The 27,569-nt window shown below is 35.8% G+C and overlaps 1 long non-coding RNA gene across 1 annotated transcript; it reads right to left on the bottom strand.

The window, feature by feature from the left end:
- Positions 1-1,548: 1,548 nt before the first annotated feature.
- On the bottom strand, positions 1,549-6,625 carry LOC133614757 (uncharacterized). The gene is made up of 3 exons (XR_009816621.1): positions 6,569-6,625; positions 3,176-3,311; positions 1,549-1,639 (listed from the first exon to the last, which is right to left on the bottom strand). It is a non-coding gene; the product is annotated as an uncharacterized lncRNA (long non-coding RNA).
- Between the last annotated feature and the right edge of the window lie 20,944 nt (positions 6,626-27,569).

Below are 27,569 nucleotides of genomic sequence, written 5' to 3'. Positions count from 1 at the left end.
TCCTCTGTCCCAATGGGACATTCGGTCCCTAATAAGTATGGTGCCAGTATGCTGTTTTTTTTCCAATAAAATACTGGAAAGGATAGAAATGTAGTTTGTCTCTTTTATCCGATTATTAATCGAAGTAATAATCGACAGATTAATCGATTATCAAATTAGTTGTTAGTTGCAGCCCTAAAGACCACAACCACATCCTTGGATCTGAACCCAGATCTGTTGCAATGGATGCCGAGCGGGTACAGTTTTGAAAACTATCAAAAAGAGTCGACATCTATTTTGATACTAAAATATGGGTACAACGTGAGTACCCCTTGTTGTCAAAAATCAATAGAATTCACATGATGGATTCTACCTGACACTCCTGACCTGACACTAGGGTTGTACGGTATACCGGTACTAGTATAGTATCGCGGTACTAATGAATCAAAAATGGTACTATACTCTGTTTAAAAAGTACCGGTTCCCAATTTTTTATTTTTTTTTAACGGGCATGACGGCGCGCCGTCGCATCATGACATTGCTGGGTTTACGAGCAGAGGAGCATGTTCGGCAGCGCACAATCACAGAGTACTTACAAGCAGACAAAGTGTGTAGACAGAAAAAGGAAAATGGACGCATTTTGTCCGAAAAACTAACAATAAAAGTGAAGTTATAACACTGAAACACCCTCAAGAAGGGGTGCTTTAAGACACGGCTAGCTAGCTAGCAGCTAACATCCATCCGCAGTCGGCAGTGTTTTAGCTACTTCTAAATCACTAATCCTTGTCTCCATAGGCGACACATAAAGTGATTTTTTTACAAGTATCATCCCTGCAGGACGAGGAATAGCTAAACATGCTTCACTACACATCGTAGGAGGATACAATGGCTCACCGGCGTCACCGCTAACAAAAGAATGTAAACAAATGCCATGGGTGGATCGACACCTGACATCCACTGTTTTGATACCAAGTAAAATAGCGTATCTAGTCGATACTACTATGATTACATCTATGTTTTTTATCGTCGAAAATCTACATGAGGACTTTGAATATGACCAATGTATGATCCTGTAACTACTTGGTATCGGATCGATACCTAAATTTGTGGTATCCAAAACTAATGTGAAGCATCCAAACAACAGAAGAATAAGTGATTCTTACATTTTAACAGAAGTGTAGATAGAACATGTTAAAACAGAAAATAATTTATTAACATTAAATGAACAGGTGGATTAATAATAATTTTTTACAGTTTGTCCTTCATAATTTTGACAAAATAATAGAATGATAAATGACACAATATGTTACTGCATACGTCAGCAGAAAAATGAGGAGCCTTTGTTTGCTTACTTACTACTATAAGACAAGTTGTCTTGTATGTTCACTATTTTATTTGAGGACAAACTTGCAATAAGAAACATGTGTTTAATGTACCCTAAGATTTTTTGTTAAAATAAACCCAATAATGCAATTTTTTGCGGTCCCCTTTATTTACAAAAGTATCGAAAAGTATCGAAATACATTTTGGTACCAGTATCAAACTAAATTGGTATCGGGACCACCCTACCTGACACAGAGGCCAACGCTGATCCAAATCCTGGTGGGGACAAAGGACGTAGGCCAGCAGACATGACGTCATCTCTCAGTTGAAAGTGCGTCTGCAAGAAAGAAGGAGGAGTGCCAGTCAATGTTCCCTCTAAGGTGCGCGCCTGTGCAATTGCGCACTGCTCAAGCGTCCTCTGCGCACGGCAAATCTATGCCACGCACAAAATCAAATACAAATAATAAGCGCATAACAATTTTCGTTGCGACAGAGAAAACAGTTTTCGTCATCATTGTTCAAATATTGTAACGTCTGTCGAGACGCTTTGAGGACATGAATTCCATCGATCACTTCACTGAACAAAACTCTAAACACATCACCAAAACATTATTAAAAAAATTATATCCAGCAAAACTGGTCATTTTCTGCAGTACAAACCAGACCAAAAGCAACTTTGTTATATCAACAGCAGCCGCTCGCTCTTTCTCACTTGCGCCAACACATGCACATATGGCACTTAGCCAGCGATGCGTTTACAGCCACACAAAAAGTCGGACAACTCCAACACCACACATAAAGTGTAATTCCAGGTCGTTACACTACGATTTACCAATCAAATGTGTGCTTATTCTAGTGTCATTTATTAGGAATCTTAATTTATAAATATTAATCATGAAATGCTGTTAGTATATTAAATAAATACTAATAAAAATATATTTTTTACAAACAGGAAGTTGCAGGAATGTACACATGATCCCCTGCTTACATCTCATTGTGCAACATGTGAATGTTTTAATGGGAACTAAATGCAATGTCTGAAAGGGGTACACGTTATTTCCAAAGCAGGACCTCCACCCAGACAAACAATACAAGTACACAGTTCATGAAAAACAATATTTTTTGTTATTGTCATTGTAAGTGGGCCTAAACACTTATATTAGAAAATAACCTCATGGAAATGACTGCTGTCATTTGATTATAATAATAAGAGAATGTTGTCTGTCTATCTGTGTTGGCCCTGCGATGAGGTGGGGACTTGTCCAGGGTGTACCCCGCCTTCTGCCCGAATGCAGCTGAGATAGGCTCCAGCACCCCCCGCCACCCAGAAAGGTACAAGCCGTAGGAAATGGATGGATGGATGGAGATTGAACTTGTTATTTAGTCAGGTTTGGGACAAGTGTGCAGTGTGCACGTCTGATGTTGCTCACATGGGCTCCACTGAATGCTCAGGGAGTTTTTGCGTTTGCTCACACACATGAAAAATTAGAGGGAACATTGGTGCCAGTGCAACTGCGAAGATGGCAGTGAAGCTAAAAAAAGAAATAAAAAAAGGAGACATTTTCCGACTTTGTGAAACCTCCAAACTGGGCACTCATCTCTCTGGCCATCAATCAATGAACTTGTCAATACGTTGTAAAGACTGCACTCGGCTCTTTGCTCAGCTGGCCCAGTTAGGGACGTAATGGAGAGCCGCGCTCAGCCGAGCGTTGTGGCTTCACTGGAGCACGTTATGAGATCTGGGGCCAGAATCGATTAGGCAGGTGGGGGGCAGAGGGGGAAAGGAAAAAAAAAACTTGACGCTGGAACGCGTCTCCAAAAGTTGCCGCTGACTTCAAAGAAAGATTGGCTTTCCCTTTTCCCCTCAACTCACCGCAGTTTCTTGCAAGATGTCTCCGCCTTTTTGGCGTCTGCCTGTCTGCGGGATTTTCTATTGCATCACACAGGAACACGGAAGACCTGCCTGCGGGACAAGCCGACAAAAATATTGGGCCACTTGATCACTGCATCTGGAGGAAGTGAAAAATAAAGAGAATATGGAATTTTAGGTTAAAGATCACATAGCAGGTGAATATTTTGTGTTTATGTACTCGTGTCACTTTTCTTTTGCTTGGACTGTGATGCTTCCTCACTGTCAGATGATCAAATATGTCCTCGTGCTGCTCTGCATCAAATCTAATGTACTAGTTAAACTATATTTTGCTACTTTTTCCCTACGCTTTGAACCCTGCGGCTTAGCAAACAATTTCTTTCTTACCAAAACCATAACGCAAGTAGTTTTCATAAAAAAACTTGAAAAGACACTGAAATGGTGTATTTTTTGTGCTATGGCGCCATCTTTAGGACGAGTTCACTCACTGCAGGTGCTGATGGGTGAATGGGAATTCCTTTCTGTGAATTGAAGCTTTGAACCGGAAGTACATGTGCATACCTGCCAACTTTTGAAATCAGAAAAACCTAGTAGCCAGGGTCCAGGGGCCGCAGGCCCCGGTAGGTCCAGGACAAAGTCCTGATGGGGGGTTCCTTCGCCCCCCGACGCAAAATGATTATTAGCATTCAGACAGGTTAAAATGTTGCTAAAACCATCACTTTTCTATCAGTCACAGTGACTTTTCAAAACAAAAATATTACAGCAAAAATCATATGGGTTGATTGACATGTTTATTCTGTAAGCTAACTTCAATAGTTTGAAATTATTTTGACAGTTAATACCAGTTATCCTGTCAACCTTTCACAAGACTTCAATTTGTTAATTGAAAGTATAAACAGTATAAACACTTTTTACAGTAAACAAATGGTAAAACAGTACTAAACAATTCCATTAAAAAAAAATTTGGTGTCATTAACTTTCTGTCCAAGCTTGTATAATCTACTGCCTTGTTCAATTGTAAAAAATATTCTGTGCCTAAAATTCACATTTCTATCACAATTATCATACTGTAAACATGGTAAGCTAACTTCATTAAAATTAATAGTCCTGTCAATAGCATGGAATTACAATTCAAATGTAGTTTTTTTGTAAGCCTTTCAAAAGAATTCAAAATATGAAAAATTAATGAAAATTAATTTAAGCCATCAGACACTTGAAAAGTGGCACATCACATCTCTAATGTAATCATTTTAAGTTTTCAACAGAAATAGCACTGCAAAAATATTAAGGACATACTTCTGTATTTTGGTAGTTATGCTGTCAACATTTAAGAAGATTTCTTCAACTTGGACTTGAAAGCATAAATAGTATAAACACTTTTAACAGTATAACAGTACTAAACAATTCCAATAGATAACATTGGTGTCATTACCTTTTTGTTTGCTCAATTATTGTAAATAAAACTTCGGCATTTATCACATCCAAAGAATCTGTTTGGGCGACGAAAAACGTTGAAAGTTTTCCACTTGTATCGCTAGCAACGGCATTAGACTTGTGTTTTTTTGTCCCAACGTGGTCTTTTACATCGCTAATTCCTCCGTGTCCGATCGAAAAATATTGTCTGCACAAGGTGCAATTTGCGTAGTTTTCACCCTTTTTGGAACGGATAATTATTCCTGGATAGGCTTTTGAATATTCTTCACGGAATGACTGCAGTTTTCTTTTCGGTTTAAGACTCGTATGCGATTTTTCTCCGGCTGATTCCATGATCGTTCGCTCGTTTGGAAACAATGGCCTCGTGCTAGGCAGTGGTGCTATAAATAGCCTCGCGCATGGCATTCGGAATGGCTCGATAGGAAGTTACGGGAAGCAGTGTCGATTGTCATTGTTGTTACGCGATTTCGTGAATAAAACTTAAAAAAAAATAAAATGTTTTAATTAATGAAAAACCGTATTTTTTATCACTGCAACCGTAACCCGGAATAGGTTGATGAAAACCGTACTAATTACGGGAAAACCGGAGTAGTTGGCAGGTATGCATGTGCCGTTCTGTCTTCTAGACGTTCAGAGCGTTTTCTACTCGTATGGATTCTTCAGTCATCACTCCAAGCAAGTTTTGCAATTAGGGATGTCCGATAATATCGGACTGCCGATATTATCGGCCGATAAATGCTTTAAAATGTAATATCGGAAATTGTCGGTATCGGTTTCAGAAAGTAAAATGTATGACTTTTTAAAACGCCGCTGTGTACACGGACGTATGGAGAAGTACAGAGCGCCAATAAACCTTAAAGGCACTTCATTAGCGTGCCGGCCCAGTCACATTATATCTACGGCTTTTCACACACACAAGTGAATGCAAGGCATACTTGGTCAACAGCCATACAGGTGTAACTAATCAATTAAATCGATTATAAAAATGGTTGGCGATTAATTTAGTCATCGATTCGTTGGAGCTATGCTATGCGCATAGGCTACTTTTTTTTCAATAAACCTTTACTTACAAACTGCAACATTTACAAACAGCTGAGAAACAATAATCAAAATAAGTATGGTGCCAGTATGCTGGTTTTTTTCAATAAAATACGGGAAAGGATATAAATGTAGTTTGTCTCTTTTATCCGATTATTAATCGAAGTAATAATCGACAGATTAATCGATTATCAAATTAGTTGTTAGTTGCAGTCCTACATACAGGTCACACTGAGGGTGGCTGTATAAACAACTTTAACACTGTTACAAATATGCGCCACACTGTGAACCCACACCAAACAAGAATGGCAAACACATTTCGGGAGAACATCCGCACCGTAACACAACATAAACACAACAGGACAAATACCCAGAACCCCTTGCAGCACTAACCCTTCCGGGACGCTACTATATTCATTTTGCACATTATTTAACAAGTATTAGTCCAAAACCTGCACATCTAATTACATTCTGGTTGAAGTCAAATAGTGTACACATATATGTGTGTAGATTGTCAGTCATCAGGTCAAGTATTCTAAAAATGTTTAATTGATGCAAATGAATAGTAGTCCTAGCCTTTGAAGACAATATCAACTCAAATAAAATGGGTAAACAATCAGATTGATTAGCCCAGCAAGGTGTCCCTTATTTATTGCCAGGGAGTTGGCAACACTAGGTATAATAGATGTAATATTTTACCGAGGTAATCTTGTCTGACTAGACGAAACTAAAAACTATATTCAATAAGAAGACATAATGAACCTTTTTGAGTTACTAATCAAGCTATTTCCGGATGTTGCCCAAAGATGGTAATGTTAGCCTAGCTCAAGTTAGCTAGCCAGATGAGTGTGTGATTAACCGACAAGAAAAATATCCACGTTTTATTATTAAAAAGTGACAAATTAAAAAAATACACGGTCTTACCAATTGTAGGTTTGAATAGTGTCCAATTAACAAGTTGGTGGCATTTTCAGGTCCAATTGACAAACAGGAAGTAGAATTCGATGGCCCGGCTGGGTCATACCATGTTGTTGTCTAGCCAGGGGTGTTCATTTTTAATAACACGCTTTTTCATAACCTTTGATAATAAAACGACACGATTTATTGATTTAAATAATTGGTAAGCTTCAATTATGTTAGAATACATTTTTAATGCGTTGATGATGGCATTTTTGAGGATTACATATTTCTATTAACTGTAGTCTTTACAACCGAGTGTAAAGTGCAAAAGCCCTGCAGTGAGAGACGGGAAGAAGGATTTTAGTGATTTTTCATTTTTTTAATAACATTTATTTTTTACAATAAAAGTCAGCTGTGGTTTCAATTGTTATGGACCATGAAAAAAATGAGCACCAGAGGAAGATTACTAGAAGAAATCTAGTGTAAATCACTCTCCTCTCCTCTCAAGATGATACCTTTTCACATGAGAGATGTGACGTTCGTGAACGAATCAAGGATTTAAACGACTCTTTTAATTGAACGATGACCAACGATTCGTAGTTGCAAGCCGTTTCGTTTTGGGGGGCTCTTTTTTTATTTATTGCACATGCATATACAGCGAAAAATGAGTCGGAGTATAAAAAAAAACATAGTAGCTTTTGGATTCACTTTTATTAATTTTTTTAAATTTTTTTAATTCATTTATTTTCGTAAAGTCAGAATTTTTATACATATTTTATTTATACTATACATCAGTGCATACTTGCCGACCCTCCCGGATTTTCCGGGAGACTCCCGAAATTCAGCGCCTCTCCCGAAAACCTCCCGGGACAAATTTTCTCCCGAAAATCTCCCGAAATTCAGGCGGAGCTGGAAGCCACGCCCCCTCCAGCTCCATGCGGACCTGAGTGACGTCAGGTGCGCAGCACCACGTAAATCGTTGGCCAACCAAAAAGCAACCCCAGTACGCTATAGCCAACATTCACCACGAGATGGCAACAGACAAACATAGATAACTCTATTACATTATTCCCCTTTTAGAAATGTATAGAAGTTACTCAAAATAAATAAACAACCCAACCAAAAAATGCAGCAGCTCAATTAAAAAACTGTACTCAAGCCACATTCTTTTTTTTTTTTTTTAGTACTGAACTCTTAACCCTCATTTGTAAAAAAAATAACATGCTTATTATACAAACAGTATTTGTACACCTTTAACACAGATTTTTATACTGTCTTCAGAGATTCAGTTTTTTTGGTGGTACTCGAAACCTTTCTGGGTACCTGCGAAAGGGTGTTCGGCATGGTTAGAAAAATAGTGACAGAGAATAGAACAAGGATGGACAATTCAACCCTTAACTCAACAATGAGTAGATGAGTGTTATGTGTGTGTATATGTGTAAATAAATGAACACTGAAATTCAAGTATTTATTTTGTTTATATATATATAAATATATTGTGTATATATATATATATATATATATATATATATATATATATATATATATATATATATATATATATATATATATATAATAAAATAAATATATATACAGCCAGAATTAACTGAAAGTCAAGTATTTCTTATATATATATATATATATATATATATATATACATATATATATATATATATACATATATATATATATATATATGTATGAAATACTTGACTTGGTGAATTCTAGCTGTAAATATACTCCTCCTCTCTTAGCCCCGCCCCCAACCACGCCCCCGCCCCACCCCGAACACGCCCACACACCTCCCGAAATCGTAGGTCTCAAGGTTGGCAAGTATGCATCAGTGTTTCTTAAACACAGGAGCGAACGGAATTGTTCAGAGAATGGCCAACTCAGTTTCGACGCTGTTAGCAAACAATTGGGCTAGTATGAATATTTTCAAAAATTCCCGGTTTCCCTGCGATTTCCAGGAAATTCCTATTCAAACGAATGGTCATATTCATAGTTCCACAATGCCCTAAATTCTCAAAATGTTGCGTCATTTCTCTTCCAATATATTAAACACAAAAACTGTTTTCCCTTTCCCCAAATTCCCGGTTTTCCTGGAATCTTCTCCCCATTGACAATGAATGGGCATTATACAATCGTTCACACACTCCGCTCACCCTGGATATTCAAGCCAGCAATTTCCCTGATTACCCGGTATTACTAGGAATAACCACGTTTTCAACCGATTGGAACCGATCCAACATCCACGCACTCCACTCACTTTGGAAATTCTAGTTATTATTTATTTTTGTATATCATTAAAATGCTCTTGTGCTACAAAGTTGTTTTTTTAGGTGAGAGAAAATTCAAAATCGTGATGTCACTGTCAAATCATGGTGATTATTTCACCACTTTTGTTTTGTTTATGATGAAAACATAACAAACATAAAGTTACGGTCAATATTCCAGAACCTGGGCCCCGTCCATTAGTGTAGGATTAAAACACTCACCTGATTCAGCAATTTAGCTGCCTTCTTCATTCCTCTCCTGCTCTGGAAGAACATTCCAGCTGGGTTTTTCCTTCAGCCTCCCTCAGGCTTTGATGGAATCAGGCGGCCCTGGGCTTGGATTTTGGAGAGGAGAAAAAAAGTTGGGAGCGCCTTGAAGGGGAAAAAAAGGTTAACTGAAATGTTCAGACGGCCACATTTGCACAAAAGTAAACTATTATTGTTTTGATATTTGGATTTAACGTGTCTTTTGCTTTTACCGGACCCAGCAAATTTCTCCCATGTTACGTTAAATTATATTTGTATCCCAAATATTCATACACTGGTCGCACGAGGGGTGTCTCAACTTTTTCACTTTCGATACAATACCAATATTGGAGCTGGAAGTAACGACTTCCGAACAGTTTTGAAGCGATTCTGGACCACCATCCGCCGCCTCAGGTGCACTGTTGACACCGACCTCGACTGTCGGATGTCGTGGATCGGTGAAAGGAATACTTCGAAGACTTCCTCAATCCCACCTACACGTCTTCCAATGAGGAAGCAGTGCCTGGGACTCCGCGGTGGGCTCTCCTATTTGTGGGGTAATTGAGAAGCTCTTCGGGCCCCGGGGGTGGACAAGATCAGATCGGAGTTCCTTAAGGCTCTGGATGCTGAGGGGCTGCTTTGGTTGACAAGACTCTGCAACATTGCATGGACATCGGCGGTGGTATCTCTGATTTGGCAGACTGGGGTGGTGGTTCCTTTAGTTAAGAAGGGGAACCGGAGGGTGTGTTCCAACTATCGCGGGATCACACTCCTCAGCCTTCCCGGTATGATCTATTCAGCTGTACTGAAGAGGAAGCTTCGCCAGATAGTCAAACCTCGGTTTCAGGATGAGCAGTGTAGTTTTTGTCCTGGTCGTGGAACTGTGGACCAACTCTATACTCTCGGCAGGATCCTTGAGTGTGCATGGGAGTTTTCCCAACCAATCTACATGTGCTTTGGACTTGGAGAAGACATTCGATCGTGTCCCTCAGGAAGTCCTGTGGAGAGTGCTCAGAGAGTATGAGGTATCAGACCACCTGATTGTGGCGGTCCGCTCCCTCTATGATAAGCGTCACAGCTTTGTCCGCATTGCTGGCAGTAAGTCTCACCCGTTTCCTGTAAGGATTGGACTCCGCCAGGCTGCCCTTTGTCACCGAATCTGTTTTCAAATTTTATGGACAACATTTCTCGGCGCAGTCAGGGCGTTGAGGGGATCTGGTTTGGTGGCTGCAGGGTTAGGTCTCTGCTTTTTGCGGATGATCTGGTCCTGCTGACTTCATATGGCAAGGATATTCAGCTCTCACTGGATCGGTTTGCAGCTGAGTGTGAAGCGACTGGGATGAAAATCTGCCTTTTTAGCTCAGTAAGGGTTGAGTGCCATCGTTGGGGAGGACATCCTGCCCCAAGTAGAGGAGATAGCAGGTCCATTCTATGTGTCATACTTGATCATTTTGCGAAATTGCTATATTTTTGCTAAAAGTATTTAGTAGAGAACATCGACGATAAAGTTCGCAACTTTTGGTCGCTGATAAAAAAGCCTTGCCTCTACCGGAAGTCGCAGACGAGTAGTGTGACGTCACAGGTTGTGGAGCTCCTCACATCTGCACATTGTTTACAATCTTGGCCACCAGCAGCGAGAGCGATTCGGACCGAGAAAGTGACAATTTCCCCATTAATTTGAACGAGGATGAAAGATTCGTGGATGAGGAAAGTGAGAGTGAAGGACTAGCGGGCAGTGGGAGCGATTCAGATAGGGAAGATGCTGTGAGAGGCGGGTGGGACCTGATATTCAGCTGGGAATGACTAAAACAGTAAATAAACACAAGACATATATATACTCTATTAGCCACAACACAACCAGGCTTATATTTAATATGCCACAAATTAATCCCGCATAACAAACACCTTCCCCCTCCCGTCCATATAACCCGCCAATACAACTCAAAAGCCTGCACAACACACTCAATCCCACAGCCCAAAGTACCGTTCACCTCCCCAAAGTTCATACAGCACATATATTTCCCCAAAGTTACGTACGTGACATGCACATAGCGGCACGCACGTACGGGCAAGAGATCAAATGTTTGTAAGCCGCAGCTGCATGCCTACTCACGGTACCGCGTCTGCGCATCCAACTCAAAGTCCTCCTGGTAAGAGACTCTGTTGTCCCAGTTCTCCACAGGCCAATGGTAAAGCTTGACTGTCATCTTTCGGGAATGTAAACAATGAAACATCGGCTGTGTTATCCGGCACAACAGTCAGGGGGTGCATTCTACGGCGAGGGTGCATTATCCGGCACAACACCTGCCGCAATACACCGCTTCCCACCTACAGCTTTCTTCTTTGCTGTCTCCATTGTTCATTGAACAAATTGCAAAAGATTCACTAACACAGATGTCCAGAATACTTTGGAATTTTGCGATGAAAACAGATGACTTAATAGCTGGCCACCATGCTGTCCCAAAATGTCGTCTACAATCCGCGACGTCACGCGCTGACGTCATCATACCGAGACGTTTTCAGCAGGATATTTCGCGCAAAATTTAAAATTGCAATTTAGTAAGCTAACCCGGCCGTATTGGCATGTGTTGCAATGTTAAGATTTCATCATTGATATATAAACTATCAGACTGCGTGGTCGGTAGTAGTGGGTTTCAGTAGGCCTTTAAAGGTAAATTGAGCATATTGGCTATTTCTGGCAATTTATTTAAGTGTGTATCAAAGTGGTAGCCCTTCGCATTAATCAGTACCCAAGAAGTAGCTCTTGGTTTCAAAAAGGTTGGTGACCCCTGGTCTCGTAAGTGTAATCAAGATAAAGGTTCGAATTAGTGATGAACAGAAATCTAACAGTGATGTGCGGTGAGGTTGATGGCTGGTGAGGCACTGACTTCATCACAGTCAGATTTACAAACATATGAACCCTAAAGAGTATCTTATTCACCATTTGATTGGCAGCAGTTAACGGGTTATGTTTAAAAGCTCATACCAGCATTCTTCCCTGCTTGGCACTCAGCATCAAGGGTTGGAATTGGGGGTTAAATCACCAAAAATGATTCCCGGGCGCGGCGCCGCTGCTGCCCACTGCTCCCCTCACCTCCCAGGGGGTGATCAAGGGGATGGGTCAAATGCAGACGACAAATTTCATTACACCTAGTGTGTGTGTGACAATCATTGGTACTTTAACTTAACTTTAACTTTAGACATACAAACTGTAGCACACAAAAAAGCACATTTAATAAAAAAAATGTTATTATGGTCTTACCTTTACTTATAAATGAAGTCCATGCGCCGCTGTTGTGCTGGATTAAGGCACCCCCTGACGGGAGTGTTATATCAACTAAAGCCCTCACTTAAACTTTCCACGTGCAAGATTGAATCTATTTAAAAAAGTGTAACCGGGGGTTTATAAATGTCGCCTATACTGTATGAAACTACAAAATAACAAACACGGAGGCTCCAGTTTACACAAGGACCACTTTATTTACCTTCTTTCAAAAACCTCCGCTCCACTCCGTGTCATCACTTCCGCTCTTAGCGCCTTCAAAATAAGAGCTCAAGGCATATACTGTATAACAGCGCATAACAGGAACTTAACATCACAAAGAGGAAAGCCCATAAAAATAGGTTACAAAAGTTATTTAATAAGAAACCAAAAAGTGCAAAAACAATAATGTTCGTGTTGGAGGAGTTGTGAATTAGGTACACCTGCAGTCTGCAGGTGTACCTAATGTTGTGGCCCTGCAGTCATTCACAACTCCTCCAACACGAACATTATTGTTTTTGCACTTTTTGGCTTCTTATGAAATAACTTTTTTAAATAGATTCAATCTTGCACGTGGAAAGTTTAAGTGTGGGCTTTAGTTGATACAACACTCCCGTCAGGGGGTGCCGTGCATTCTACGGCGGGGTGCAGGAGGCGGGATTACTGGAGCCTCAGCCAGTGCGTCTTTTGCAGCCGTTTTATGATTGCTCAGCACAAGAAATACGTTACACACATACAGTAGTTGACAAAATACACTGTACATTATATACCTCAGCTAACTAAACTATGGAAATGTATAATATAATTCATATAGCAATACGGTCTCACTGCACAGCAGGCCAGCAGTTAGCCGAATCCGGAATCTATGTTGAGGCACTGAGTGACGTGCCTCAACTGGCTGCTGTTCACCGCACCGTCTCTTCTCAGTATTTGAACGGCAAATGTGAAAATTCAGCGATTTTGAATAAAAATAATCTAAAACTGGTGAAGTTAAATGGAAAATAACTTTATAGTATAATCACTGAATACATATAACAATTTAATAAAATTTTTTTCTTTTTAAATTTTTTTTCTTTCCATGATGGCAGGTGAGGCCCCCTTGAATGAATGAATAAGTGAAACTGCGAAAATCGAAAAAGCGGCACTTAACTTGTGACGTTTGACAAACACCAAAAAGAGGAAGAAGACGAGAGGCTGCGGGGGAAAAAAACAACATTTGTTCTTTTCAGGAGACAAAGAAACTGAACGCTTGTTTGCTTTTTCCCATGATAACAAATTGACTGAGGAGCTCTAGTTAGCTTCTTGGCACACACACACACACACACACACACACACACACACACACACAGACACACACGCACACACATGGACCAGACGTGGTGGGACAAAACATGGTTGCAGACAAACACACACACACACAAATAAACACACACAGATGTCAGCTGGCTCCGAGTGAAACAAGCGATGACCTTTGGAGGCGAGCGCGCACAAAAAGGATGCCACCTTTTTTCTCGCCGACGTTAAAAGCTGTTCTCACCTGCGTTCCGACACCGCGGCGGCCCCGGGTCGACATCATGTGACCCCCTCCTCCTTGTTCTTTAGACACTAGCCCACCCTCCAACCCCCATTTTAATAATAAACCTCTCTTTGCTACTCGATGACAGCAAGTTAGGTGCGATAAAAGTTGTGACTTTCAATAAACTTTCAGCTTGTTTCTTCTCTTTAGTCAAATCATCCAGGTGGAGCAAACATGAGCGGGAAAAAAAATCTAACTCAAAACACAAAGTATAATAACGATGACGACTGACCTTGACTCAAGGTCCACTTGCACCATTTCAGTCCTTTTCTCCTTTAAATTATAAAAATGTTTAGTTAAATATATTTTTTTACTTGAATAGAAATAGAGTCCGTTCATTCAACATTTTCCAGCAGGAAGATGCTTTCACAAAACGAGATATGTAACTGCACGTTTTGTAAGTACAATGCTGTAATTAATTTTAGATTCATAAAACCGTGTTGTAAAAACTGTGGCCGGTATATTAGAGCCTTAGGATGTAGCAACAAAACGTTTTTAACAAAATGTCAAAAACAAAACAGCGCAAATCAAAACGTCATACAATACAACGTCGGCAAACAGATTGTCGTAAACAAAACGTTGACAAAACATGGTAAAACGAAACGTAGCAACAAAAAACGTCATTAACAAAACATTAAAACAAGTGGCAAAACCAAAGATCGTAAAACCCAATGTTGGTAAAAAAAAAACAAGTCATAAAATGCAACATTGTAACACAAAACGCTGTAAAACAAAACATCTTAAATGCAAAATATAGCAAAAAAACATCGTAAAACAAAATGTCGTACAACGCAACATTGTAACACAAACCATAAAACAAAACATCTTAAAATAAACAAAAGCAACACAAAACGTCATAGGAAAAACATCTTGAACAAAATGTTGTGAACAAAACGTCGTGAACAAAACATCGTACAGCAAAACGTAAAACTAAACGTAACAACACTTAAAACAAAACGCCACGAAACCAAACATCGTAAAAACAAAACGTCGTACAATGCAGCATTGTAACACAATGCGTAAAAAAAACATTGTACAATGTAACATTGCAACAAAAAACATCGTAAAACAAAACATCATAAAGCAAAACGTCGTAAACAAAGCATCGGAGATGGAAAAAAAAAGTGAAACAAAACGGAGCAACACAAAACATAAAAGGTCAGAAAACCAATGCAACACCATGACAAAAAAACATCATAAAACAAAAGTTGTAAAACAAAATAGTTGTAAAACAAAAACGTCGTAAAACAAAACATAGCAAAACAAATCATTTTAGTACAAAACTTAAAACAAAACATCATGAAACCAAACATCGTAAAACAAAACATCATGAAGCAAAATGTCGTAAACAAAGCATCGGAGACGGAAAAAAAAAAACGTGAAACAAAACGGAACAACACAAAGCAAAAGGTCAGAAAACCAATGCAACACCATGACAAAAAACGTCGTAAAACAAAAACGTTGTAAAACACAAACGTCGTAAAACAAAACAGAGCAAATGAAAACATTTTGTTACAAAACTTAAAACAAAACATCATGAAACCAAACATCGTAAAACAGAACGCCATGCATTGTAACAAAATGCGGCAAAACAAAAACGTCATAAAACAAAAACGTCGTAAAATAAAAACGTCATAATGCAAAATGTCGTAAAAAAGCATCGAAGACGGAAAAAAAAACGTGAAACAAAACTGAGCAACACAAAACATAAAAAGTCAGAAAACCAATGCAACACCATGACAAAAAAACATCATAAAAGAAAAGTTATAAAACAAAATAGTTGTAAAACAAAAACGTCGTAAAACAAAACATAGCAAAACAAATCATTTTAGTACAAAACTTAAAACAAAACATCATGAAACCAAAAATCGTAAAACAAAACATCATAAAGCAAAATGTCGTAAACAAAGCATCGGAGACGGGGAAAAAAAAACGTGAAACAAAACGGAGCAACACAAAACATAAAAGGTCAGAAAACCAATGCAACACCATGACAAAAAAACATCATAAAACAAAAGTTGTAAAACAAAATAGTTGTAAAACAAAAATGTCGTAAAACAAAACATAGCAAAACAAATCATTTTAGTGCAAAACTTAAAACAAAACATCATGAAACCAAACATCGTAAAACAGAATGTCATACAATGTAGCATTGTAACAAAAGGCGTCAAAACAAAAACATCATAAAACAAAAACGTTGTAAAATAAAAACATCATAATGCAAAATGTCGTAAAAAAGCATCGTAGACGAAAAAAAAAGTGAAACAAAAATGAGCAACACAAAGCAAAAGGTCAGAAAACCAATGCAACACCATGACAAAAAACGTCGTGAAACAAAAACGTTGTAAAACAAAAACGTCGTAAAACAAAACATAGCAAATCAAAACATTTTGTTACAACACTTAAAACAAAACATCATGAAACCAAACATCGTAAAACAGAACGCCATGCATTGTAACAAAATGCGGCAAAACAAAAACGTCATAAAACAAAAACGTCGTAAAATAAAAACATCATAATGCAAAATGTCATAAAAAAGCATCGGAGACGGAAAAAAAAAAGTGAAACAAAACTGAGCAACACAAAACATAAAAAGTCAGAAAACCAATACAACACCATGACAAAAAACATCATAAAACAAAAGTTATAAAACAAAATAGTTGTAAAACAAAAACAACGTAAAACAAAACATAGCAAAACAAATCATTTTAGTGCAAAACTTAAAACAAAACATCATGAAACCAAACATCGTAAAACAGAACGTCATACAATGTAGCATTGGAACAAAATGCGTCAAAACAAAAACGCCATAAAACAAAAACGTCGTAAAATAAAAACATCATAATGCAAAATGTTGTAAAAAAGCATCGTAGACGGAAAAAAAAAAACGTAAAACAAAACTGAGCAACACAAAGCAAAAGGTCAGAAAACCAATGCAACACCATGACAAAAAACGTCGTGAAACAAAAACGTTGTAAAACAAAAACGTCGTAAAACAAAACATAGCAAATGAAAACATTTTGTTACAAAACTTAAAACAAAACATCATGAAACCAAACATCGCAAAACAGAACGCCATGCATTGTAACAAAATGCGGCAAAACAAAAACGTCATAAAACAAAAACGTCGTAAAATAAAAACGTCATAATGCAAAATGTTGTAAAAAAGCATCGAAGACGGAAAAAAAAAACGTGAAACAAAACTGAGCAACACAAAACATAAAAAGTCAGAAAACCAATGCAACACCATGACAAAAAAACATCATAAAACAAAAGTTATAAAACAAAATAGTTGTAAAACAGAAACGTCGTAAAACAAAACATAGCAAAACAAATCATTTTAGTACAAAACTTAAAACAAAACATCATGAAACCAAACATCGTAAAACAGAACGTCATACAATGTAGCATTGTAACAAAATGCGTCAAAACAAAAACGTAATAAAACAAAAACGTTGTAAAATAAAAACATCATAATGCAAAATGTCGTAAAAAAGCATCGTAGACGGAAAAAAAAAACGTGAAACAAAACTGAGCAACACAAAGCAAAAGCTCAGAAAACCAATGCAACACCATGACAAAAAACGTCGTAAAACAAAAACGTTGTAAAACAAAAACGTCGTAAAACAAAACATAGCAAATCAAAACATTTTGTTACAACACTTAAAACAAAACATCGTAAAACAGAACGCCATGCATTGTAACAAAATGCGGCAAAACAAAAACGTCAGAAAACAAAAACGTCGTAAAATAAAAACGTCATAATGCAAAATGTCGTAAAAAAGCATCGGAGACGGAAAAAAAAACGTGAAACAAAACTGAGCAACACAAAACATAAAAAGTCAGAAAACCAATGCAACACCATGACAAAAAAACATCATAAAACAAAAGTTGTAAAACAAAATAGTTGTAAAACAAAAACGTCGTAAAACAAAACATAGCAAAACAAATCATTTTAGTGCAAAACTTAAAACAAAACATCATGAAATCAAACATCGTAAAACAGAACGTCATACAATGTAGCATTGTAACAAAATGCGTCAAAACAAAAACGTCATAAAACAAAAACGTCGTAAAATAAAAACATCATAATGCAAAATGTCGTAAAAAAGCATCGGAGACGGAAAAAAAAAATGTGAAACAAAACTGAGCAACACAAAGCAAAAGGTCAGAAAACCAATGCAACACCATGACACAAAACGTCATAGGAAAAACATTTTGAACAAAATGTTGTGAACAAAACGTCGTGAACAAAACATCGTACAGCAAAACGTAAAACTAAACGTAACCACACTTAAAACAAAACGCCACGAAACCAAACATCGTAAAAACAAAACGTCATACAATGTAGCATTGTAACAAAATGCGTCAAAACAAAAACGTCATAAAACAAAAACGCCGTAAAATAAAAACATCATAATGCAAAATGTCGTAAAAAAGCATCGTAGACGGAAAAAAAAACGTGAAACAAAACTGAGCAACACAAAGCAAAAGGTCAGGAAACCAATTCAACACCATGACAAAAAACATCGTAAAACAAAAACGTTGTAAAACAAAAACGTCGTAAAACAAAAACGTCGTAAAACAAAACATAGCAAATCAAAACATTTTGTTACAACACTTAAAACAAAACATCATGAAACCAAACATCGTAAAACAGAACGCCATGCATTGTAACAAAATGCGGCAAAACAAAAACGTCATGAAACAAAAATGTCGTAAAACAAAAACGTCGTAAAACAAAACATCACAAAACAAACCGTTGTAAACAAAGCATCGTAAACAAAAAATCGTAAAACAAAACATAGCAACACAAAACCCTGAAGAACAAAACGCCATAAAACATCGTAAAACAAAACGTCATACAATTCATAATTTTAACACAATGCATATATATATTATATGTGTATATATATATATATATATATATATATATATATATATATATATATATATATATATATACATATAATTTGCATTAAAGCCACAGGCACACAAACCAGTCGAAGCGCTTTTAAAACGGTCTAATTTCCAGCATGAGGACTATCCCACCTCCAGTACATGGTTGTGTTTAAATAAAATAGTTCTTTCAAGCTCCAAATGCTCTAAATTTCCTTTCAAGAGTCAACAACTTGATTGTCGCAGACGCTGTGTTGCAAGTTTGTGAGAGATGATCGCCCCCAGGCTTCGTCACAGGACCCACTTGTCAAAGAAGGTTTTCTTATCCCGCCTGATGTGCGCAATGAGAACTCTGTTAGTGAGCTGGCAGATTGAGGTCTGTGTGTGTGTGTGTGTGTGTGTGTGTGTGTGTGTGTGTGTGTGTGTGTGTGTGTGTGTTCTTGTATTTCTACCCTTCTTGAGACATCAACAAGGAAAAGTAGGGAACAAGTGATGACATAAATCATCGTCCCAATAACATTGCATCTAATAGAGAATGTCTCATTTGCACCCCTGGTGGTGAAATCTATCAAAATGAGGGTGGTCCCAAAAAGGAGGGATTTTTCAAATTCAAAATTCATATTCAGAATTGCTCCCCCTCTGGTCAACATATGAAATAACAAGTGTGTGTAAGAAATTTAAATGCGCCCCCTTTGGCCAAAATGTATTTAAAAAATCAAATAAATATGTATATAGAGACATACTGTAATAACTTCAAGTAAATAATGAACATTAAAAACCAATTACAAACAAAAAATTAAATAAAAAAATAATTAACTAAAAGTTGTATTTTTCTCACCATGTGTCAACATGTTTTTTTTAATATAACTGGGAACAATTTGTCATATTCTTTCTGTTTCTGTAATATTGCAATATTTTCCTGTAAAATTATTACCTTTTGATGTAAAATTATTACTTTTTGATGTAAAATTATTACTTTTTAATGCAAAATGGTAACATTTGTCGTATAAAATTCCGATTTTTATCGCAATATTGCCCATTTTTTTGTTGTTCTATTAAATTAGTGACATCTTTTGAGTAAAATTATGACTTTTGTCATCATTTTGCCAAGCGAAATTCTGATTATTATTATAATATTGCCAACATTTTAAAGTTTTCTTATAAAATTGTGATCTTTGTCGAGTAAAATGACGACTCTTTTCATAAAATTGCCACCATTTGCGACTGTTATTGAGTAACGTTCCACCTTTTATCATAATATTGCACAAATGTTCATTTTTCCTTGGAACTTTTGGACTTACGTTGAGTAAAATTGCGACTTTTATTATAATACTGCCACAATTCTAAGTTTTAATTGCCAACATTTTAAGCTTTTCTTGTAAAATTGCGACTGTTATTGAGTAAAATTTCACCTTTTATCATAATATTGCACAAATGTTCAGTTTTTCTTGTAAAATTTTGACTTGCGTTGAGTAAAATTACGACTTTTATTATACTAGCGCCAAAATTCTAATTTTTTCTTGTGAAATTGTGACCTTTTTCTTGTGAAATTCCAACTCATTTTTCACAACAAGCTTTTTTATATTTGCATAGTATGTATATATTATTAATGTTGTAAATACACTTCTTTATATATCTAGGAAGGCTGGTCCTAAGGTGCTCCCCCTCTGGCCAACATATGTAATAACAAGTGTGCGTAAGAAACTGAAATGCGCCCCCTTTGGCCAAAATTAATAAAGAAAAATAAAAAAAAAATGTATATAGAGACATACTGTAATAACTTGAAGTAAATAATGAAGATTAAAAACCAATTATGAACAAAAAATTCCCCCCCAAAATAAAAATAATTTAAAGTACTCTTTTTCTCACAATGTGTCAACGTTTGTTTTTATAAAATTGGGAACAATTTCTCATATTCTTTCTGTTTCTGTAATATTGCAATATTTTCTCGTAAAATTATAACTTTTTGATGTAAAATTATTACTTTTTAATGCAAAATGGGTGACATTTGTCATATACAATTCCGACTTTTATCGCAATATTGTCAGTTTTTTTATTGTTCTTGTAAAATAGTGACATCTTTTGAGTAAAATGATGACTTTTGTCATCATTTTGCCAAGCAAAATTCCGATTATTATTATAACATTGCCAACATTTTAAAGTTTTCTTATAAAATGGAGATATTTGTCGAGTAACATTAAGACTCTTTTCATAAAATTGCCAACATTTTAAGCTTTTCTTGTAAAATTGCGACTGTTATTGAGTAAAATTCCAACTTGTATCATAATATTGTACAAATGTTCAGTTTTTCTTGTAAAATTTTGACTTGCGTTGAGTAAGATTACGACTTTTATTATACTACCGCCAAAATTCTAAGTTTTTCTTGTGAAATTGTCACCTTTTTCTTGTGAAATTCCAACTAATTTTTTCACAACAAGCTTTTTTATATTTGCATAGTATGTATATATTATTAATGTTGTAAATACACTTCTTTATGAATCTAGAAAGGGTGGTCCTAAAGTGCTCCCCCTCTGGCCAACATATGTAATAACAAGTGTGCGTAAGAAACTGAAATGCGCCCCCTTTGGCCAAAATTAATAAAAAAAAAATAAAAAAAATATGTATATAGAGACATACTGTAATAACTTGAAGTAAATAATGAAGATTAAAAACCAATTACGAACAAAAAATTCCCCCCAAAAATAAAAATAATTTAAAGTACTCTTTTTCTCACAATGTGTCAACGTTTGTTTTTATAAAATTGGGAACAATTTTTCATATTCTTTCTGTTTCTGTAATATTGCAATTATGACTTTTTGATGTAAAATTATGACTTTTTAATGCAAAATGGGTGACATTTGTCATATACAATTCCGACTTTTATCGCAATATTGCCAGTTTTTGTGTTGTTCTTGTAAAATAGTGACATCTTTTGAGTAAAATGATGACTTTTGTCATCATTTTGCCAAGCAAAATTCCGATTATTATTATAACATTGCCAAAATTTTAAAGTTTTCTTATAAAATGGAGATATTTGTTGGGTAACATTAAGACTCTTTTCATAAAATTGCCAACATTTTAAGCTTTTCTTATAAAATTGCGACTGTTATTGAGTAAAATTCCAACTTTTATCATAATATTGCACAAATGTTCAGTTTTTCTTGTAAAATTTGACTTGCGTTGAGTAAAATTACGACTTTTATTATAATACTGCCAAAATTCTAAGTTTTAATTGCCAACATTTTAAGCTTTTCTTGTAAAATTGCGACTGTTATTGAGTAAAATTTCACCTTTTATCATAATTTTGCACAAATGTTCAGTTTCTCTTGTAAAATTTTGACTTGCGTTGAGTAAAATTACGACTTTTATTATACTACCGCCAAAATTCTAAGTTTTTCTTGTGAAATTGTGACCTTTTTCTTGTGAAATTCCAACTCATTTTTTCCACAACAAGTTTTTTTATATTTGCATAGTATGTATATATTATTAATGTTGTAAATACACTTCTTTATATATCTAGGAAGGGTGGTCCTAAAGAGGTAGACATTTTTCTCAGGTCTCAAGAAGGTACGAAATACAAGAATAAGTGTGTGTGTGTATGTGTGTGTGTCTGTGTGTGTGTGTGTGTGTGTAGGTGTCTCACTATATTTTGAAACATAGATGCTGAACGTATCCCGAAGCCAAATAAAAGCAGACAGATGGACAGCGTGAGGCGAGTACCAGTCCTGTACGCACGTCAACTTCCCGCGCACTGTCGACTTGGTCCTTGTCCAGCCTGTCACTTCCTGTCGTCACACAACGCAACACAACACACACGTGAAATGTCACGCTGGAGGCAACCGGAGTGTTCTCAGTGCAAACTTTGCATGGACAAGTGCGGCTGTCAGTCAAATGTGTGTCACGTTACATAAAGTCTGACAGCGAGTGCAGGTGCGGTCGCTTCACGGAAGTTGTGTAGTTGTAAACTCTGCACTGTTTTGTAGACAATAGTGTGTCACCCTGCCTCATTTGACTTTCCTTTTCTTTTGGACACACCCCTGGGACACACAATGTAGGGACAAAAGTTCCTGCGGTTTCGGTTTTCTTTTCATCGTTTATGCGATTGTCATGTAAACACCAAACGTCGTGGGAAGAAAGGTCGTAAAAAACTAATTGTCGTACAATGCAACGTCGCAACACAAAAAGTCGTAAAACAAAACATCATAAAACAACAAAGCGTCGAAAAACCAAACTTTGTAAAAAAAAAAACGTATACAAAATTAACGTTGTGTAAAAAAAAGGAGCTACCGAAATTTTGAAAAACAAAAAAAACGTTGTGCGATAGAATGTCATAAAACAAACCGTTGTTAACATGAACGTTGTAGACAAAAAGACGCAAACAAAAGTCGTACATACAATGATGTTAACAAAAAGTCGTGAACAAAACGTTGTACAAACAACATCGTAAACAAAGCATCGTAAACAAAACATAACTCAAAATGTCGTAAAACATTGTAACAACACTTAAAAGAAAACGTCACAAAACCAAACATCGTAAAACAAAACGTCATACAATGCAGCATTGTAACACAATGTGTAAAAAAACATTGTACAATGTAACATCACAACTAAAAACATCGTAAAACAAAACGTCATAAAGAAAAAATAACGTTGCGCGATAGAACGTCATAAAACAAACCGTTGTAAACAAGAACGTCCATCCATCCATCCATTTTCTACCGCTTCGTTGTGGACAAAAAGTCGCAAGGAAAAAAGTCGTAAATAAAATAATGTAGACAAAAAGTTGTAAACAAAACGTCATACAAAAAAACATCGTAAACAAAGCATCGTAAACAAAACATAACTCAAAATGTCGTAAAGCAAAACAGCAGCACAAAACATTGTTAACAACACTTAAAACAAAACGTCACAAAACCAAACATCGTAAAACAAAACGTCGTACAACGCAGCATTGTAAGACAATGCGTTAAAAAAAACATTGCAACAAAAAACATCGTAAAACAAATCATCATAAAGCAAAACGTCGTAAACAAAGCATCGTAGACGACAAAAAACGTGAAACAAAATGGAGCAATCAAAACATAAAATGTCCGAAAAACCAATGCAAAACCATGACAAAAAATGTCGTAAAACAAAAACGTTGTAAAACAAAAATGTTGTAAAACAAAACATCATGAAACAACAAACCAAACGTCGTAAAAAAAACGTCGTAAACAAAATGACCGTTGTTTAAAAAAAAGGACCTACCTAAATTTTGAAAGAAAAAAACATTGTGCGATAGAATGTCATAAAACAAACCGTTGTTAACATGAACGTTGTAGACAAAAAGACGCAAACAAAAAGTCGTACATACAATGATGTTAACAAAAAGTTGTGAACTAAATGTTGTACAAACAACATCATAAACAAAGCATCGTAAACAAAACATAGCTCAAAATGTCGTAAAACAAATCGTTGCAACGCAAAACATTGTAACAACACTTAAAACAAAACGTCACAAAACCAAACATCGTAAAACAAAACATTGTACAATGCAGCATTGTAACACAATGTGTAAAAAAAACATTGTACAATGTAACATCGCAAAAACATCGTAAAACAAAACATCATAAAGCAAAACGTCGTAAACAAAATTACCGTTGTTTAAAAAAAGGAGCTATTAAAATTGTGAAAGAAAAAAAAACATTGTGCGATATAATGTCATAAAACAAACCGTTGTAGACAAGAACGTTGTAGACAAAAAGACGCAAACAAAAAGTCGTACATACAATGATGTTAACAAAAAGTCGTGAACAAAACGTTGTACAAACAACATCGTAAACAAAGCATCGTAAACAAAACATAGCTCAAAATGTCGTAAAACATTGTAACAACACTTAAAACAAAACGTCACAAAACCAAACATCGTAAAACAAAACGTCGTACAATGCAGCATTGTAACACAATGTGTAAAAAAAACATTGTACAATGTAACATCGCAAAAACATCGTAAAACAAAACATCATAAAGCAAAACGTCGTAAACAAAATTACCGTTGTTTAAAAAAAGGAGCTATTGAAATTGTGAAAGAAAAAAACATTGTGCGATATAATGTCATAAAAAACCCCGTTGTAAACAAGAACGTTGTAGACAAAAAGACGCAAACAAAAAGTCGTACATACAATGATTTTAACAAAAAGTCGTGAACAAAACGTTGTACAAACAACATCGTAAACAAAGCATCGTAAACAAAACATAACTCAAAATGTCGTAAAACATTGTAACAACACTTAAAACAAAACGTCACAAAACCAAACATCGTAAAACAAAACGTCGTACAATGCAGCATTGTAACACAATGTGTAAAAAAAAATCGTACAATGTAACATTGCAAAAACATCGTAAAACAAAACATCATAAAGCAAAACGTCGTAAACAAAATTACCGTTGTTTAAAAAAAGGAGCTATTGAAATTGTGAAAGAAAAAAACCCATTGTGCTATTTAATGTCATAAAACAAACCGGTGAAACAAGAACGTTGTAGACAAAAAAGACGCAAACAAAAAGTTGTACTTACAATGATGTTAACAAAAAGTCGTGAACAAAACGTTGTACAAACATCATAAACAAAGCACTGTAAACAAAACATAACTCAAAATGTCGTAAAACATTGTAACACTTAAAACAAAATGTCACAAAACCAAACATCGTAAAACAAAACGTCGTACAACGCAGCATTGTAACACAATGCGTAAAAAAAAACATTGTACAATGCAACATCGCAACTAAAACATCGTAAAACAAAACATCATAAAGCAAAACTTCCTCAACAAAGCATCGAAGACGAAAAAAAACGTGAAACAAAGTGGAGCAACACAAAACATAAAAGGTCAGAAAACCAATGCAACACCATGACAAAAAACGTAAAACAAAAAGGTTGTAATAAAAAAAGGTTGTAAAACAAAAACGTCGTAAAACAAAAACGTCGTAAAACAAAACATAGCAAAACAAAACATTTTAGTACAAAACTTAAAACAAAACCATGAAACCAATCATCGCAAAACCAAACGTCATACAATGCAGCATCGTAACAAAATGCGTCAAAACAAAAACGTCATAAAACAAAAATGTCGTAAAACAAAAACGTCGTAATACAAAACATCACAAAACAAAGCATTGTAAACAAAGCATTGTAAACAAAACGTCGTACAACGCAGCATTGTAACACAATGCGTAAAAAAACCCATTGTACAGTGTAACATCGCAACTAAAACATCGTAAAACAAAACATCATAAAGCAAAACTTCCTCAACAAAGCATCGAAGACGAAAAAAAACGTGAAACAAAATGGAGCAACACAAAACATAAAAGGTCAGAAAACCAATGCAACACCATGACAAAAAACGTAAAACAAAAAGGTTGTAAAACAAAAACGTCGTAAAACAAAAACGTCGCAAAACAAAACATAGCAAAACAAAACATTTTAGTACAAAACTTAAAACAAAACCATGAAACCAAACATCGTAAAACCAAACATACAATGCAGCATCGTAACAAAATGCGTCAAAACAAAAACGTCATAAAACAAAAATGTCGTAAAACAAAAACGTCGTAATACAAAACATCCCAAAACAAAGCATTGTAAACAAAACATCGTAAAACAAAACATAGCAACACAAAACACTGAAGAACAAAACATCATAAAAGCAAACATCGTAAAACAAAACGTCATACAATTCAGCATTTTAACACAATGCATGTATATATGTATATATATATATATATATATATATATATATATATATGCATTGTGTTAAAATGCTGGATTGTATATATTGTATATAATTGTGTGTATATATATATATATATATTGTATATAATTGTGTGTATATATATATATATATATAAAATCCTTGAGTGCCCTAAATAAATGAATTAGTACTCCCTTTGGAGAACCAGTGCAGTACATGATGCTAAATGCTAATGCCTTTTTAGCGGCCCAGTAGAGTCAGGAAAACGTGCTAAAAAGTTTGGAAAGAAAACTTCACATTAATTAACCGTGTTTTTTTTTTTTTTTTTTGGTTCAACTAAGCAAAGCTAATGGAAACTATTCTCTTACTCTCCCAACACGTTTGCCCCCCCAAACCCCCTCACTCCCCGGTCCCCCACCTCCACCCCCACCCTCATCCATTTGCCGCCATTAGAAATATATCGGGGTGACTTGGAGCATGAAATTAAAATATTAGTGGGGTGACATCACCGAATATTTCCAATTCTCGGGCTAAAAATGGAATAAAAATAATCTTTGGGTGCCTTTGGGGGAAAAGGTCAGTCTGAGTATTCTGAGCAAACATTGTTACTATAGGAAATAAAAACAGACAGCGATAGTATATCATAAATAAAAACATCATAATGTGTATATTTACATTTTGAAACATAACATTATTGTACAACTACACACTATTTTATTGCATTTTCACCAGGGATGTCAACGTTAATGCACGACATTAATCACAAAAAAATGATAGCATTAGTCATGTATAAACATATTTTTTTATTATTATTTAAAAAATAATCATTGGACAGCACTTTTTACACATCTCATAAGAAATAATTAAATAATTTGGCTTTCTAGGGATGACATTTATTCGGGGCGCAGCTGTGTTGTTTTCACATTTGCAGTTTGCTTATTTTTTACACTAGTATGATGAATACAAACGTTATAAGTGCATAATAAAGCACACAGGACTGCAATCTATTTGTGGCGGTGTTGGGTTCCATCATCTAT

The sequence above is a fragment of the Nerophis lumbriciformis genome, linkage group LG02, assembly GCF_033978685.3.
Source record: "Nerophis lumbriciformis linkage group LG02, RoL_Nlum_v2.1, whole genome shotgun sequence".
Classification (NCBI taxonomy): Eukaryota; Metazoa; Chordata; class Actinopteri; order Syngnathiformes; family Syngnathidae; genus Nerophis; species Nerophis lumbriciformis.
Note: the sequence above shows the minus strand (reverse complement) of the source record. Positions and strands in the feature narration are given on the sequence as shown.